The 15,414-nt window shown below is 46.6% G+C and overlaps 1 long non-coding RNA gene across 1 annotated transcript in view; it reads left to right on the top strand.

Moving 5' to 3' along the window:
• The window catches only part of LOC130357795 (uncharacterized), a 64,736-nt gene extending 52,729 nt beyond the window's left edge, over positions 1-12,007 (top strand). Inside the window, exon 4 of the long non-coding RNA XR_008889268.1 lies at positions 11,900-12,007. This is a non-coding gene — a long non-coding RNA (uncharacterized LOC130357795). The remainder of the gene's footprint in view (positions 1-11,899) is intronic.
• Positions 12,008-15,414: the final 3,407 nt, after the last annotated feature.

The following is a 15,414-nucleotide window of genomic DNA, read 5'->3' as shown; positions in this document are numbered from 1 at the left end:
CAACCAGGGTGCGGTAGCCCTCCATGGGTGCCGCAGCATTTCAACAGTCAAGGCTTGGTAGTATGGCAAGTCCTTTGTTTATTGCAGCTTGCACATATAGTATAGCATAGTAGTGTTTATTGCTTATTAAGCAGAAATGTATACATAAGAGGATTAAAGCCTGGGGAGGGTCTCATGACTGAAACTAATTACTGCTGAGGTGTTATTTGATGCATGAGTGAAGACTGCTTCAAGAAGGAAGGGGTATTAGATTTCTGAAAGTGATTACTGCTGGGGTAGGAAAAGGAAAGCATTCAAGAGAAATTGATTACTTTGAGGTGATATGTGGGCCGAAAACTGATTACTGCGGGGGGCAGAATGAGGTGTTAGCCCTGAAAGAGATTACTGCTGGGGAGGATGAGGTATGAGCCCCGAATGTAAACACAGTTGGGGGGCAGGGGTAAGATGTAAGCCCTGAATGTGATTACTATAGAGAAGATGAGATTTGATCCCTGAATGTGATTACTGCTGGGGTGAGGGGAGTGGTGAGATAAGGGTGCTGAATCTGATTACTGCTGGGGGGATAGAATGTGAGCCCTGAATGTGATTACTGCTCGGGGGGGATAGAATGTGAGCCCTGAATGTGATTACTGCTGGGGGATGAAATGTGAGCCCTGAATGTGATTGCTGCCGGCGTGATTAGATGTGATCCCTGAATGGGATTACTGTTTAGGGAATGGGATGGGATCTCTAAATGTGATTACGGCTAGGGCGATGAGATGTGATCCCTGAAAGTGATTACTGCTGAAGGAATGAGATGTGAGACCTGAATGTGATTAATGCTGGGGTAATGAGATGTGATCCCTGAATGTGATTTCTGCTGGGGAGGTTGAGACGTTAACCCTGAATGTGATTACTGATAGGGAAGGGGAAGCTTTGCTAGAAATATTTCGCACAACATAAAAAAATCTGTCAAATAGTTAGGAGCCTCTCAGCATGTGGCCAGTGGGGGAGGCATTGCAGAGAACTAGTGTCTTCTGCCACAACCGGTCTACTGAAGACAGGCCAGCAGCTGCACTGTGTTTGAAGCTAGGTGAATGCCCATGTTTGACACTTGAAAGTTAAAGTTACATTTAAGTGCAGAGGAGCTAATAGTGACTTACAGGTATTTGTGTTGCTTGTTTTTAGCAACTTTTTGTTCTTTGAAAAAAAATATTTGATGGAAGTGCTGGGAGGTAAACTTTTTCCCTTAGGCGTGCCTCGAGGCAAAGAACAATAAAATGGAGGAAAAAAGCGGAGGTAGCGTCGGGGGCGGTGTAGGTCTTTATCCGGTATAGGTGGGTACCCAGGTGAGGGTAGCGTGTTTCTTGCCGGTGATGGTAGCTTGGTATGCAGGCCAGCAGCGTGAGGACGGAGCCCAGAGGAGAATCCGTAGAGTAATGCAGAAGTATTGGAGGAAAAAAGCTGCATTGGCGCTCCCAAGGAAGTAACCCAAGTCGTGGGTATTGATGCTAAATAATTTATTCTTACAGCATAAGAAATCAAAGAAAATAATAAATAGAAAGCAAGATGCACTTCGGGAGTCACAGCTCCCTTTTTCAATTGCAGGTGGTTGCTGTATGGCAAGGTAACAGGTATATGTGTTTAAATACATGAGAAAATGGTGCCAAAACCAGGTGAGCTGGTGATAGCATGTGGGGTAGATGCCGGGGCCAGGTAGGGGCCGGGCATTAAAGACCTAAATAATAAAACATATTCAAAGAAGGGGCATGAAAACCACAAAAAACATGTAAAAAATTATAGGTATAGTCTTTTATAGGAGTATTTGGAAGTTCAAAATGAACCGCGAGAATTGTCCGTGGTGGCGACCAATCAGGAAGCTGCCGGCATCCGTGGGACCAATCAGGAGGCAGTAGGAGGAGGCTGTCATCGCTGTGCAGGGTTGCTGCTGTAGGGAATGAATGGAGACGAGCCTCTTGAAGCTGATTGGCCACTTGCTGCGAAAGGTGAGGAGGTGGCAAATCAGGAGCGAGCCGTACTACGCTGAGTACAGTTACGATGTCAAAGGGGAACATAAGCAGTATGGGGATAAGTCCAAAGAGAGTGGGCAGGGTGCTGATTGGCTGTCCGAGATCTTAGATGAGCCAATCAGAGGGGGGACGTATAAGTCCGGGTTGCAAGTCTTTGTCACTGGTGGCGGTGGAATAAAGTTAAAAAAAGTCAGCCAATCGCTGTTAGAGCGGTCCGGGTGGTGTCCAATCAGAATGAAGACGTGTATATCCTCTACGGGAGATTCCTAGAGGCGTCGGCGGCAAATCCATTTTGAATAATACGACCAATAGCTGCTGGGCAGGTCCCGGCGACGACCAATCATGAAGAAGGATGTGTTGTAGTGCTGTCAGAATGCCGATGTCTGACTTTATCATCGTCCGGGCGGGCTGTCATCTGATCTCGAAGTCCGGAGCACACTCGGAACTTTTCATGGAGGAGCTGGAAACCTGTAAGGGAGTAAGGAGGTAGACGGGGAAGGGAGAAACAGGTTGTATTGGCGGTGGCTTGCTGTCAGCTTGTCCCGCATTGAGGAGGCCTCTGGTACGGCTGTGAGGAGGCATCTGGTACGGCTGTCATCGAAGCCCGGAACACACTTGGAATTTGTCATGGAGGAGCTGTAAACCTATAGGGGAGTAAAGAGGTAGAAGGGGAGGGGAGAGACAGGTGGTTTTGGCGGTGGCTTGCTGTCAGCTTGTCCCGCAGTGAGGAGGCATCTGGTGAGGATGTCATTATGTCCTCACGACGTATGTATTACGTGACGTCTTCGATGTATTCATTCAGACCAGAAGGTGTCAACATTTTGAGGGTGAAGATCCAGAAGTTTTCACGTTTCCTCAGTACTGCGAAATGGTGGGCGGTCTCAGCGGAGATGTGTTCAATGGGTGTGATGGTGTGACACCAGAATTCGCTGCTGTGCTTTTCCGCTGCATGCCTGGAGACACTGTGGAGTTGGTACCCCTTGGTGACATTGGATCTGTGCTTGTTAATGCGCTGATTCTGTGGCTGGATGGTACGCCCGACGTACTGAAGACCACAGGGGCACTCAAGGAGGTTGATCACGTAGGAGGTGCTGCAGTTGTTGAAACTCCTGATGGGGTAAGTGATGTTGGTGATCTTGCAGGTGAACTTGGTGCATTTGTTCGCAATGCTGTGGCAGCATTTGCAGAGGGGTTTGCTGCACTTGTATGAGCCGGTGACAGGTGGGGTGTCCAGCAGGGTAGTTTGTTTCTTTGGTGCTTTGAGTTTACTGGGTGCCAGCATATTCTTGAGAGACTTGTTCTTCCTGAAGGTGATATTAGGTCTGGGTGGCAAAATGTCTTTGAGGAAGGGGTCCAGCAGGAGAGTTTTCCATGGGTCCGTAATGATTTTCTTGATGTTTTTGTGGTCATCGTTGTATGTAGTGATGAAGTTGAAGGAGTGGGTATGTTCAGGTTGGTCATTGTTGGTGACCTTACGATTTAAACACTCTTTCTGTGAAAATTTGCTAGCCTTTAGTGTTGAGCGGCATAGGCCATATTCGAATTCGCGAATATTCGCGAATATATGGACGAATATTCGTCATATATTCGCGAATATTCGTATATTCGTTATATTCTCGTTTTATTTTCGCATACGCGAACATTCGCATATGCGAAAATTAACATATGTGAATATTAGCATATGCTAAATTAGCATACGCGAAAATGCGCATATGCGAAAATTAGCATATGCGCATTTTCGCATATGCGTATTTTCGCGTATGCTAATTTAGCATATGCTAATATTCACATATGTTAATTTTCGCATATGCGAATGTTCGCGTATGCGAAAATAAAACGAGAATATAACGAATATACGAATATTCGCGAATATATGACGAATATTCGTCCATATATTCGCGAATATTCGCGAATTCGAATATGGCCTATGCCGCTTAACACTAAAGGCTAGCAAATTTTCACAGAAAGAGTGTTTAAATCGTAAGGTCACCAACAATGACCAACCTGAACATACCCACTCCTTCAACTTCATCACTACATACAACGATGACCACAAAAACATCAAGAAAATCATCACGGACCCATGGAAAACTCTCCTGCTGGACCCCTTCCTCAAAGACATTTTGCCACCCAGACCTAATATCACCTTCAGGAAGAACAAGTCTCTCAAGAATATGCTGGCACCCAGTAAACTCAAAGCACCAAAGAAAAAAACTACCCTGCTGGACACCCCACCTGTCACCGGCTCATACAAGTGCAGCAAACCCCTCTGCAAATGCTGCCACAGCATTGCGAACAAATGCACCAAGTTCACCTGCAAGATCACCAACATCACTTACCCCATCAGGAGTTTCAACAACTGCAGCACCTCCTACGTGATCAACCTCCTTGAGTGCCCCTGTGGTCTTCAGTACGTCGGGCGTACCATCCAGCCACAGAATCAGCGCATTAACAAGCACAGATCCAATGTCACCAAGGGGTACCAACTCCACAGTGTCTCCAGGCATGCAGCGGAAAAGCACAGCAGCGAATTCAGGTGTCACACCATCACACCCATTGAACACATCTCCGCTGAGACCGCCCACCATTTCGCAGTACTGAGGAAACGTGAAAACTTCTGGATCTTCACCCTCAAAATGTTGACACCTTCTGGTCTGAATGAATACATCGAAGACGTCACGTAATACATACATCGTGAGGACATAATGACATCCTCACCAGATGCCTCCTCACTGCGGGACAAGCTGACAGCAAGCCACCGCCAAAACCACCTGTCTCTCCCCTCCCCTTCTACCTCTTTACTCCCCTATAGGTTTACAGCTCCTCCATGACAAATTCCAAGTGTGTTCCGGGCTTCGATGACAGCCGTACCAGATGCCTCCTCACAGCCGTACCAGAGGCCTCCTCAATGCGGGACAAGCTGACAGCAAGCCACCGCCAATACAACCTGTCTCTCCCTTCCCCGTCTACCTCCTTACTCCCTTACAGGTTTCCAGCTCCTCCATGAAAAGTTCCGAGTGTGCTCCGGACTTCGAGATCAGATGACAGCCCGCCCGGACGATGATAAAGTCAGACATCGGCATCCTGACAGCACTACAACACATCCTTCTTCATGATTGGTCGTCGCCGGGACCTGCCCAGCAGCTATTGGTCGTATTATTCAAAATGGATTTGCCGCCGACGCCTCTAGGAATCTCCCGTAGAGGATATACACGTCTTCATTCTGATTGGACACCACCCAGACCGCTCTAACAGCGATTGGCTGACTTTTTTTAACTTTATTCCACCGCCACCAGTGACAAAGACTTGCAACCCGGACTTATACGTCCCCCCTCTGATTGGCTCATCTAAGATCTCGGACAGCCAATCAGCACCCTGCCCACTCTCTTTGGACTTATCCCCATACTGCTTATGTTCCCCTTTGACATCGTAACTGTACTCAGCGTAGTACGGCTCGCTCCTGATTTGCCACCTCCTCACCTTTCGCAGCAAGTGGCCAAACAGCTTCAAGAGGCTTGTCTCCATTCATTCCCCACAGCGGCAACCCTGCACAGCGATGACAGCCTCCTCCTACTGCCTCCTGATTGGTCCCACGGACACCGGCAGCTTCCTGATTGGTCACCACCAGGGACAATGCTCGCGGTTCATTTTGAACTTCCAAATAATCCTATAAAAGACTATACCTATAATTTTTTACATGTTTGTTTGTGGTTTTCATGCCCCTTCTTTGAATATGTTTTATTATTTAGGTCTTTAATGCCCGGCCCCTACCTGGCCCCGGCATCTACCCCACATGCTATCACCAGCTCACCTGGTTTTGGCACCATTTTCTCATGTATTTAAACACATATACCTGTTACCTTGCCATACAACAACCACCTGCGGTTGAAAAAGGGAGCTGTGACTCCCGAAACGCGTCTTGCTCTATATTTATTATTTTCTTTGATTTCTTATGCTGTAAGAATAAATTATTTTGCAATACCCACGACTTGGGTTACTTCCTTGGGAGCGCCAACGCAGCTTTTTTCCTCCAATACTTCTCGAGGCAAAGAAGGTTTGGAAACACTGGTCTAATCACCACACCTAAAATCATTTCAGTATCTGTCTGAGACATATGTGCATGCCGTGTTTTGCAGCAATCTGACATGTCTACCTGGATGAGTTATTTTTTTTTTCTAGCAATAATTGTATTTGTGCATTGAGTCCCTTCATTTAGCAAAAATGACTCATTACCCCTAAAAAATAGTTCTAAAGTCTTGGCCACCAGGTGTATCACTTCTCCTCAATCTATTGTTCACAGCTTGTTGTTAGGCTTTGTCCCTCTTTATTTGAAGAGAAAGCAAAATTGAACACAAAATGAGGGGGCGGGGCTTAGCTACTGTTATGGCCAGGGGACGGGTGGAAAGAGATCCACGGTTGATTACCTGCAATCTACGAGCCTGTCTTTCTCCAGTGGATCCATTCTGTCCCGGAAAGATAAATCAAGGCTTTTGTTCCATTTCTGCAAAAACAGTTCAGTACTTAGTGTAATCCCTTCCTTAATATGTTTCTGCTGTTTCATTTATTTTTACTCACATGGCAACTTGCAAACTTGCACAGTAAGTGCCTTATTTATCCCTTCTCCCTCCACTTGCCATACGTAGTAGTGTATGGTAAATCATTCCCCCACACAGTGCCAGCCTGTTCAGTCTGATGCACTTTCATCAGCACTATATCATGGTATGGCAGTAAAGGGGGTGGGGGGTATTTATCATTGAGGGGGGGAAAGTCACAAAAGCTTTTTGCATTGGTCGGTGATTTATTAACTGCAACTTTTTTAGCAAATTGCTTCAAGTTTTTTCGCAAGCACTCAAATTTGTGCCCAATCTCACACTGCCTGCACTATACTTGTCTACATCTAATCTACTTTGCTATTCATGAAGAAGGCATAATGTATACCCAGGTGGCCGGGGATAAAAAGAACTTGATTTACACAGACAATGATAAATTCCCCCTAGGTGTTGTGCTGTGGTCAGACAACTAAAGGAAAGGTAGAACATGTGTGTACGCTCACATCAGCTCTGAATCCTCGTTGTCCACTTGATGTGAAAAAAAATGTAATTCATCATTCATCAGGACATTTTCTTCTGTTGCTCCATGGTCTATCTCTGATGTTCACTTATCCATTATAGGAATCTTCAGTGGTGGACAGCATGGGCACTATACCTGGGTTCTGGCTATGCAGCCTCATATTCAGCAAGTTACCATGTACCATGTACTGTGTTATAACAACTTTCTTTAACCCCTTGAGGACCAAGCCCATTTTAATCTTAAGGACCAGGCCAATTAAATTTTTTTCATTTTCGTTTTTTCCTCCTCGCATTCTAAAATCCATAACTCTTTTATATTTCCATCTACAGACCCATATAAAGAAACCTCTCATTTTACCATAAAACATTTTTTAGGGAGGAAATTTAAACTACCGTATATACTCGAGTATAGGCCGAGTTTTTCAGCACGATTTTTCGTGCTGAAAACACCCCCCTCGGCTTATACTCGAGTGAACTCCCCCACCCGCAGTGGTCTTCAACCTGCGGACCTCCAGAGGTTTCAAAACTACAACTCCCAGCAAGCCCGGGCAGCCATCGGCTGTCCGGGCTTGCTGGGAGTTGTAGTTTTGAAACCTCCGGAGGTCCGCAGGTTGAAGACCACTGCGGCCTTCAACATCATCCAGCCCCCTCTCACCCCCTTTAGTTCTGAGTACTCACCTCCGCTCGGCGCTGGTCCGGTCCTGCAGGACTGTCCGGTGAGGAGGTGGTCCGGTGGGATACTGGTTCCGGGCTGCTATCTTCACCGGGGAGGCCTCTTCTAAGCGCTTCGGGCCCGGCCTCAGAATAGTCACGTTGCCGTGACAACGACGCAGAGGTGCGTTCATTGCCAACGTACTTCTGCGTCATTGTTAAGGCAACGCCTCTATTCCGGGCCGGAAGCGCGGAGAAGAGGCGCCCCCGGTGAAGATAGCAGCCCGGACCACCTCCCCACCGGACCACCTCCTCTCCGGACAGCCCTGCAGGACCGGACCACCTCCTCACCGGACAGCCCTGCAGGACCGGACCAGCGCCGAGCGGAGGTGAGTACTCAGAACTAAAGGGGGTGAGAGGGGGGCTGGATGATGTTGAAGGCCGCAGTGGTCTTCAACCTGCGGACCTCCGGAGGTTTCAAAACTACAACTCCCAGCAAGCCCGGACAGCCGATGGCTGCCCGGGCTTGCTGGGAGTTGTAGTTTTGAAACCTCTGGAGGTCCGCAGGTTGAAGACCACTGAGGGCGAATGATGAGAAGAGGATGATGAAGGGGGGGGTGTGGGGATGATGAAGGGGGGTGGGGATGATGAAGGGGGGGGGTGTGGGATGATAAGGGGATGATGAAGGGGGGATGTGTGGGATGATAAGGGGATGATGAACGGGGGATGTGCGGGATGATAAGGGGATGATGAAGGGGGGATGTGTGGGATGATGACAAGGGGATGATGAAGGGGGGATGTGTGGGATGATAAGGGGATGATGAAGGGGGGATGTGTGGGATGATAAGGGGATGATGAAGGGGGGATGTGTGGGATGATAAGGGGATGATGAAGGGGGGATTTGTGGGATGATGACAAGGGGATGATGAAGGGGGGATGTGTGGGATGATAAGGGGATGATGAAGGGGGGATGTGTGGGATGATGACAAGGGGATGATGAAGGGGGGATGTGTGGGATGATAAGGGGATGATGAAGGGGGGATGTGTGGGATGATAAGGGGATGATGAAGGGGGGATGTGTGGGATGATGACAAGGGGATGATGAAGGGGGGATGTGTGGGATGATAAGGGGATGATGAAGGGGGGATGTGTGGGATGATAAGGGGATGATGAAGGGGGGATGTGTGGGATGATAAGGGGATGATGAAGGGGGGATGTGTGGGATGATGACAAGGGGATGATGATGAGGATGTTAATGACGGGTCTGGATGATGACAGGGGGGGATGAGGTATTTCCCACCCTAGGCTTATACTCGAGTCAATAACTTTTCCTGGGATTTTGGGTTGAAATTAGGGGTCTCGGCTTATACTCGGGTCGGCTTATACTCGAGTATATACGGTAAACAGATACTGTTTGCACTGTCCCATTGCCCCACTTTCATTGTCTCATTGTCCAATTGTTGAAGTGCAATACCACTGTGTATATTTTATATTTTTAGCATTTTATACCATTGTAACCATTTTATCTAGTGATCAGTCTGCGACAAGGGCCCTGCCGCAGACCTCACATCATTTTTCCAAATAAATGTTTTCATTTTATGCTATTTTAGACAAGTTTTCTTTTTTCTCTCTCTCTTTCTTCTAATTTTTGACCTTATATCTTTTAATCTGACCTAGCCTAGCAGGTGTCACGATGCCGGCTGGCAGGTAGTGGATCCTCTGTGCCAGAGAGGGATTGGCGTGGACCGTGCTAGTGGATCGGTTCTAAGTCACTACTGGTTTTCACCAGAGCCCGCCGCAAAGCGGGATGGTCTTGCTGCGGCGGTAGTGACCAGGTCGTATCCACTAGCAACGGCTCACCTCTCTGGCTGCTGAAGATAGGCGCGGTACAAGGGAGTAGACAGAAGCAAGGTCGGACGTAGCAGAAGGTCGGGGCAGGCAGCAAGGATCGTAGTCAGGGGCAACGGCAGGAGGTCTGGAACACAGGCTAGGAACACACAAGGAAACGCTTTCACTGGCACGATGGCAACAAGATCCGGCAAGGAAGTGCAGGGGAAGTGAGGTGATATAGGGAAGTGCACAGGTGAAGACACTAATTGGAATCACTGCGCCAATCAGCGGCGCAGTGGTCCTTTAAATCGCAAAGACCCGGCGCGCGCGCGCCCTAGGGAGCGGGGCCGCGCGCGCCGGGACAGGACCGAGGGAGAGCGAGTCAGGTACGGGAGCCGGGGTGCGCATCGCGAGCGGGCGCTACCCGCATCGCGAATCGCATCCCGGCTGGAAGCGGAATCGCAGCGCCCCGGGTCAGTGGATCTGACCGGAGCGCTGCAGCGGGGAGAGTGTAGCGAGCGCTCCGGGGAGGAGCGGGGACCCGGAGCGCTCGGCGTAACAGCAGGACTGCCTCCCCTTTTTACACTATTATTATATTTTGATAGTTCGGACATTTACGCACGCAGCGATACCAAATATGTTTATTAAAAAAATGACGCTTTTTGGGGGAAAAAAGGGAAAAACTGACAATTTATTTTTTGAGGGAGGGGATTTTTCACTTTTTTTTGCTTTTTATTTTTAGATTTTTCAACTTTTTTTAACACTTTTTATGTCCCCATAGGGGACTATCTACAGCAAACATTTGATTGCTAATACTGTTCAGTGCTATGCATAGGACATAGCACTGATCAGTATTATTGGTGATATTCTGTTCTGGTCTGCTCGATCTCAGACCCGAGCAGAAGACCCCGGGAGACGGCTGGAGCCAGGTCAGGGGACCTCCGGCCGCCATGCTGGATGATCGGATCGCTGTGGCAGCGCTGCGGGCGATCCGATCATCCATTTAAAATACCGCACTGCCGCAGATGCCGTGATCTGTATTGATCACGCACATCTGAGGGGTTAATGGTGGACATCCATGTGATCGTGGATGTCGTCCATTACGGGCGGGTCTCCGGCTGCTGATTGCAGCCAGAACCTGCTGTGTATGACACAAGCAACGTTCTGATGCTCGAGGTCATACACAGGATGTAAATGTACGTCCTGGTGCGCGAAGTACCGCCAAACCAGGATGTACATTTACGTCCTTGGTCATTAATGGGTTAACAGCCAACATTAACTTTGTGCTACAGTAGCTCTATTTGTGGAATTGATCCGATGGACTAGCCATTGCTCTCAAAATACATTGAAGAGCCTTGGGCACCTATTTGCCGGTTCACCAGTTGCTCTTCCTTGGATTACTTTTGGTAGGTACTAACTACTGCCTACCAGGAACACCACACAATACCTGCCATTTTGGAAATGCTGTGACCCAGTAACCAAACCATCGCAATTTGCACCTTGTTAAAGTAAATTTGATCCTTATGCTTGTCTCTTTTCCCTGCTTCAAACACATCAAATTCAAGAATTGACAGGTGACTTGCTGCTTAATATACTGGATCCCTTGACAGATGTCATTACTACAGGAGAATCAATGTGATCCACTTCACCTGTCAGTGAAGTGGTTAACCTGTGTACATGTTTCCATAAAGCTTCTTTAGGACTATACTACTATAAAATACTTAAAAATCTTTATCTTTGTACACATAATAAGAATATGTGTACAATAACAGGATGCATACTTTATTTCTATATGTATCATACTGAGATCTAACACCGTTTTTATTTTACATATAATACAGTCACAAATATTTGTCAGTTCCTCAATCTATTTTCATTATCCTCTTGATATCATGTATCCAAATCAGTCATTGTTGTGGATCATTTTCAGAATCAATCCCAATAAAGGTTGAAAAGCATAAGAAAGATAGGCAAAACTTTTGTGCTGGGAAGACATTCTGTGCACACAATGCATAAGAATTAAATGACATTCATCTCTTACATTCAGTCACTAAACTTTGATACTTGATATTGTACTGAAATGTACCATAGCCGGCACTGACATCAGCATGCGGTAACAAAATATCCTGGTAATAATATGATGTCCTGTTCTATGATTCTAAACGAGATCCGGGGAAAAGTCAATTACATTTCCACATTGACAGAGCATAATCTACGATAAAATATCATTATATCATTGTATTAAAAAAAACTTTGTTCCCTGAAAGGTATTTCATTTTTACTCATTTTATATGGAAATGTTGAATTTTTTTACTGCACCTATTTTTTCTTTTTTTCCAGAGTAACCTGTGGACAATACATCATGATGATTAAAAGCAGTGTAATTGTTATCTACAGTGCAGCACGAGAAAAACCATTTAGCAAGGAATACGAGACATCGAATTGCTGTCTGCACAGAAGGTGACATTCATTTCCATGACTTGGATCACACTCCAGATGCCTACGTAACTTTATAAAGCTCTGGCGGTACATTCATGTGAGGGTAACAGGACCAAGAGCTTGACCTAGAATAAACCAATGACAAGCCTATAACATTGAGGACAATTACACACTGAATAGTATCTGTTATTGTGGAAAATTGCTGATGTGCAGAATAGAAAATCACCTTTGAATTAATTAGAATAAATAAGAGAACATGTAAATATGTTAAACTCCTCCTGGTTAATAATACACTCTTAATAATACACTCTCCAACTTGTTATACTATATGTCTTTGTAAAAGTCATTAAGATGTGCTTAAAAAAAAACATCTGTCACATAGGCTTTTATACTTTACATTGTACCTTATATAGAAACTGTTTCTCTATTCAGATTTTATAATTATTTGGTAAGAAATAAATGTTCTTCCTTTAGAAATTTGCTGGAACTTACATTCTTAGCACACTACTGCCCTCTAGTGTTCTAATACTAAGATCTGCGCATAGTATTTGGTTGGCTCAGAACTAGCTCTGTTCATCTGAATGAAGAACTGTCGATTTACTGTACAGCCTTGACTATATAACTATATTCCTTTACATTTAATCGTGGTAATGCTATTATATTGCAAAAAGCAATTCTTTCAAAAGTTTTACAAATAGAACATGAAATCCCTGATGACTGCAATTAGTAGCAGGTCCCCGATTAGTGTGGCAGCCATATTTACCCGGTCACCCGATATTAAAGGGGAGCTTAAGTACAGAACATCTTATCCCCTATCCACAGGATATGAGATAAGCGTCTGATCTTAGGGGGTCCGACCGCTGGAACCCCCTCAATTTTCTGCCCGGCAGCGACCTCCACTTTGTGCATGGATTACTGTCAACCATAGTACGAAGCAGTGGCCGACATGCCCCTCTATGTATCTCTATGGGAGAGCCTGATATACAGCGTGCTATACAGTAATCTGTGCATAGCAGGAGATCGTGGGGGGTTCCATTGGTCGGATCCCTTGTGATTAGACAAGGATAGGGGAAAAAAAGTTCTGTACCAGAGTTCCCCTTAAAAAGCTCACAGTTTTGTGAAGATCCCACTCGTGCCACCAAAACAAATTTAAACAGCTCTGACCTTGTGAGGCTGTGAATTCATAAGACCTTTGAAGCTGTCCTGCAGAATTACTATTAGATCTAAATAGTCAGCACACTTTCAGCAAACTTTGCTTAAAGGGGTACTCCGGTGGTCAACGTGTTTTTCTGTTTTTGACTTACCCTATTTGTTTTGTTTCATTTCTATTCTTGTTGTTTAGCCTACTATATTTCCGTTCTTTGTTGTCTTTTTATCCCCCACTTTGTTTTCCTATCTTTGCTTCTATTTCCTGTTTCTTGCTGTGCTGAAAACTACAAATCCCACATGCCTTGCTGGTTTGGGGCGGCTCCTTTTATTTTTGTTTGTTCCACCCTTTACCCATCCTACTATTTTCCCGGGTCAGCCCCCTTATACACAGCACACTAATGTAATCTGCCCTGGTTGAGATACACTGTCATACACACACAAAAGGGACTACAACTTCCAGCATGTGTCATTCAGGAGTCTTCAGTCTGTGGAATAACACCAGCATGCTGCCTCTGTAGTCTCCTGGGGGTTGCAGTTCACCACACCTCTGTAGGGCATACACCAGTGTCTCCCAACCAGGATGCCTCCGAGTGTTGCAAAACTACAACTCCCAGCATGCCTGCCCTGATAGCCTTTGGGCATGCTAGGAGTTGTAGGTTTGCAACAGCTGGAGGCACACTGGTTTGTAAACTCTAGCATACACACACACACACACACACACACAGGGCCGTTTGAAGGAATTTGGGGGCCCCAAGCAAAATGTGCATGGAGACCCCTCCCCCCCTTGATGTTCACGCAGGTCAGGCTCTAGGGCCGGCGTCAGGACGTAGTATCGCCGACCCTTGAATGCTGGGAGCGCGACGTGAGCGAACGTCGATACGAGGCCCCCACATTAGGTGCAGCACAGTTCCCCCCATGTTAGGTGCGGCACAGTTCCCCCCACGTTAGGTGCGGCACAGTTCCCCCCACGTTAGGTGCGGCACAGTTCCCCCCACATTAGGTGCGACAGAGTTCCCCCCACATTAGGTGCAGCAGAGTTCCCCCCACATTAGGTGCAGCAGAGTTCTCTCCACATTAGGCTAGCAGTGTTCCCCCACATTAGGTGCAGTATAGTTCCCCCACATTAGGTGCAGTATAGTTCCCCCACATTAGGTGCAGTATAGTCCCCCACATTATGTGCAGTATAGCTCCCCACATTAGGTGCAGTATAGCTCCCCAAATTAGATGCAGTATATTCCCCCACATTATGTGCAGTATAGTTCCCCCACATTAGCCAGTATAGTTCCCCACATTAGGTGCTGTACAGTTCCCCTACATTAGGCTGTAGTTCCCCCACATTAGGTGCAGTATGGTCCCCCAACATAAGGTGCAGTATAGTTCCCCACATTAGGTGCAGTATAGTTCTCCACATTAGGTGCAGTATAGTTCCCCACATTAGGTGCAGTATAGTTCCCCACATTAGGTGCAGTATAGTTCCCCACATTAGGTGCAGTATAGTTCTCCCCACATTAGGCTATAGTTCCCCCACATTAGGTGCAGTATAGTCCCCCCACATTAGGTCAGTATAGTTCCCCCACATTAGGTGCAGTATAGTTCCCCCACATTAGGTGCAGTATAGTCCCCCCACATTAGGTGTAGTATGTTCCCCCACAGACATACAGCCTCCAGCCATACAGTGTATGGCTGGAGGCTGTATGCCTGTTTACTGCCCTACTTCAGTGGTCCGGCCACCATAGCAGTAGGTCCCGGGACTGGAGGAGCGGTGGTCGGAGCACTGAAGCTGATGTGCCGCTGGTCACTTACCATGCTGGCCAGCGCATGTCCTGTTCGCTGCTCCGCTCCTCCGCGTTGCTTTCCAATGGGCGCACGCACGGGACGGGGCAATTGCCCCGTTTCCCCCCTCCCCTGGATCCACCACTGCATGCATTATATACACACACAATACACATTACATACTGTACATGCATGCTTCATACACACACAACACACTGTACACATTACATACTGTACATGCATGCTGTATACACACACAATATACTGTACACATTTCATACTATACATGCATGCTTCATACACACACAATATACTGTACACATTGCATACTATACATGCATGCTTCATACACACACAACACACTGTACTAATTAGATACTGTACATACTTCATACACACACACATACTGTACACATCACATACTGTACATGCATCATACACACACTGTACACATTACATACTGTACATGCATTATACACACACACTGTACGCAT

The sequence above is a fragment of the Hyla sarda genome, chromosome 2 (genome assembly GCF_029499605.1).
Source record: "Hyla sarda isolate aHylSar1 chromosome 2, aHylSar1.hap1, whole genome shotgun sequence".
In the NCBI taxonomy this organism is placed as follows: Eukaryota; Metazoa; Chordata; class Amphibia; order Anura; family Hylidae; genus Hyla; species Hyla sarda.
Note: the sequence above shows the minus strand (reverse complement) of the source record. Positions and strands in the feature narration are given on the sequence as shown.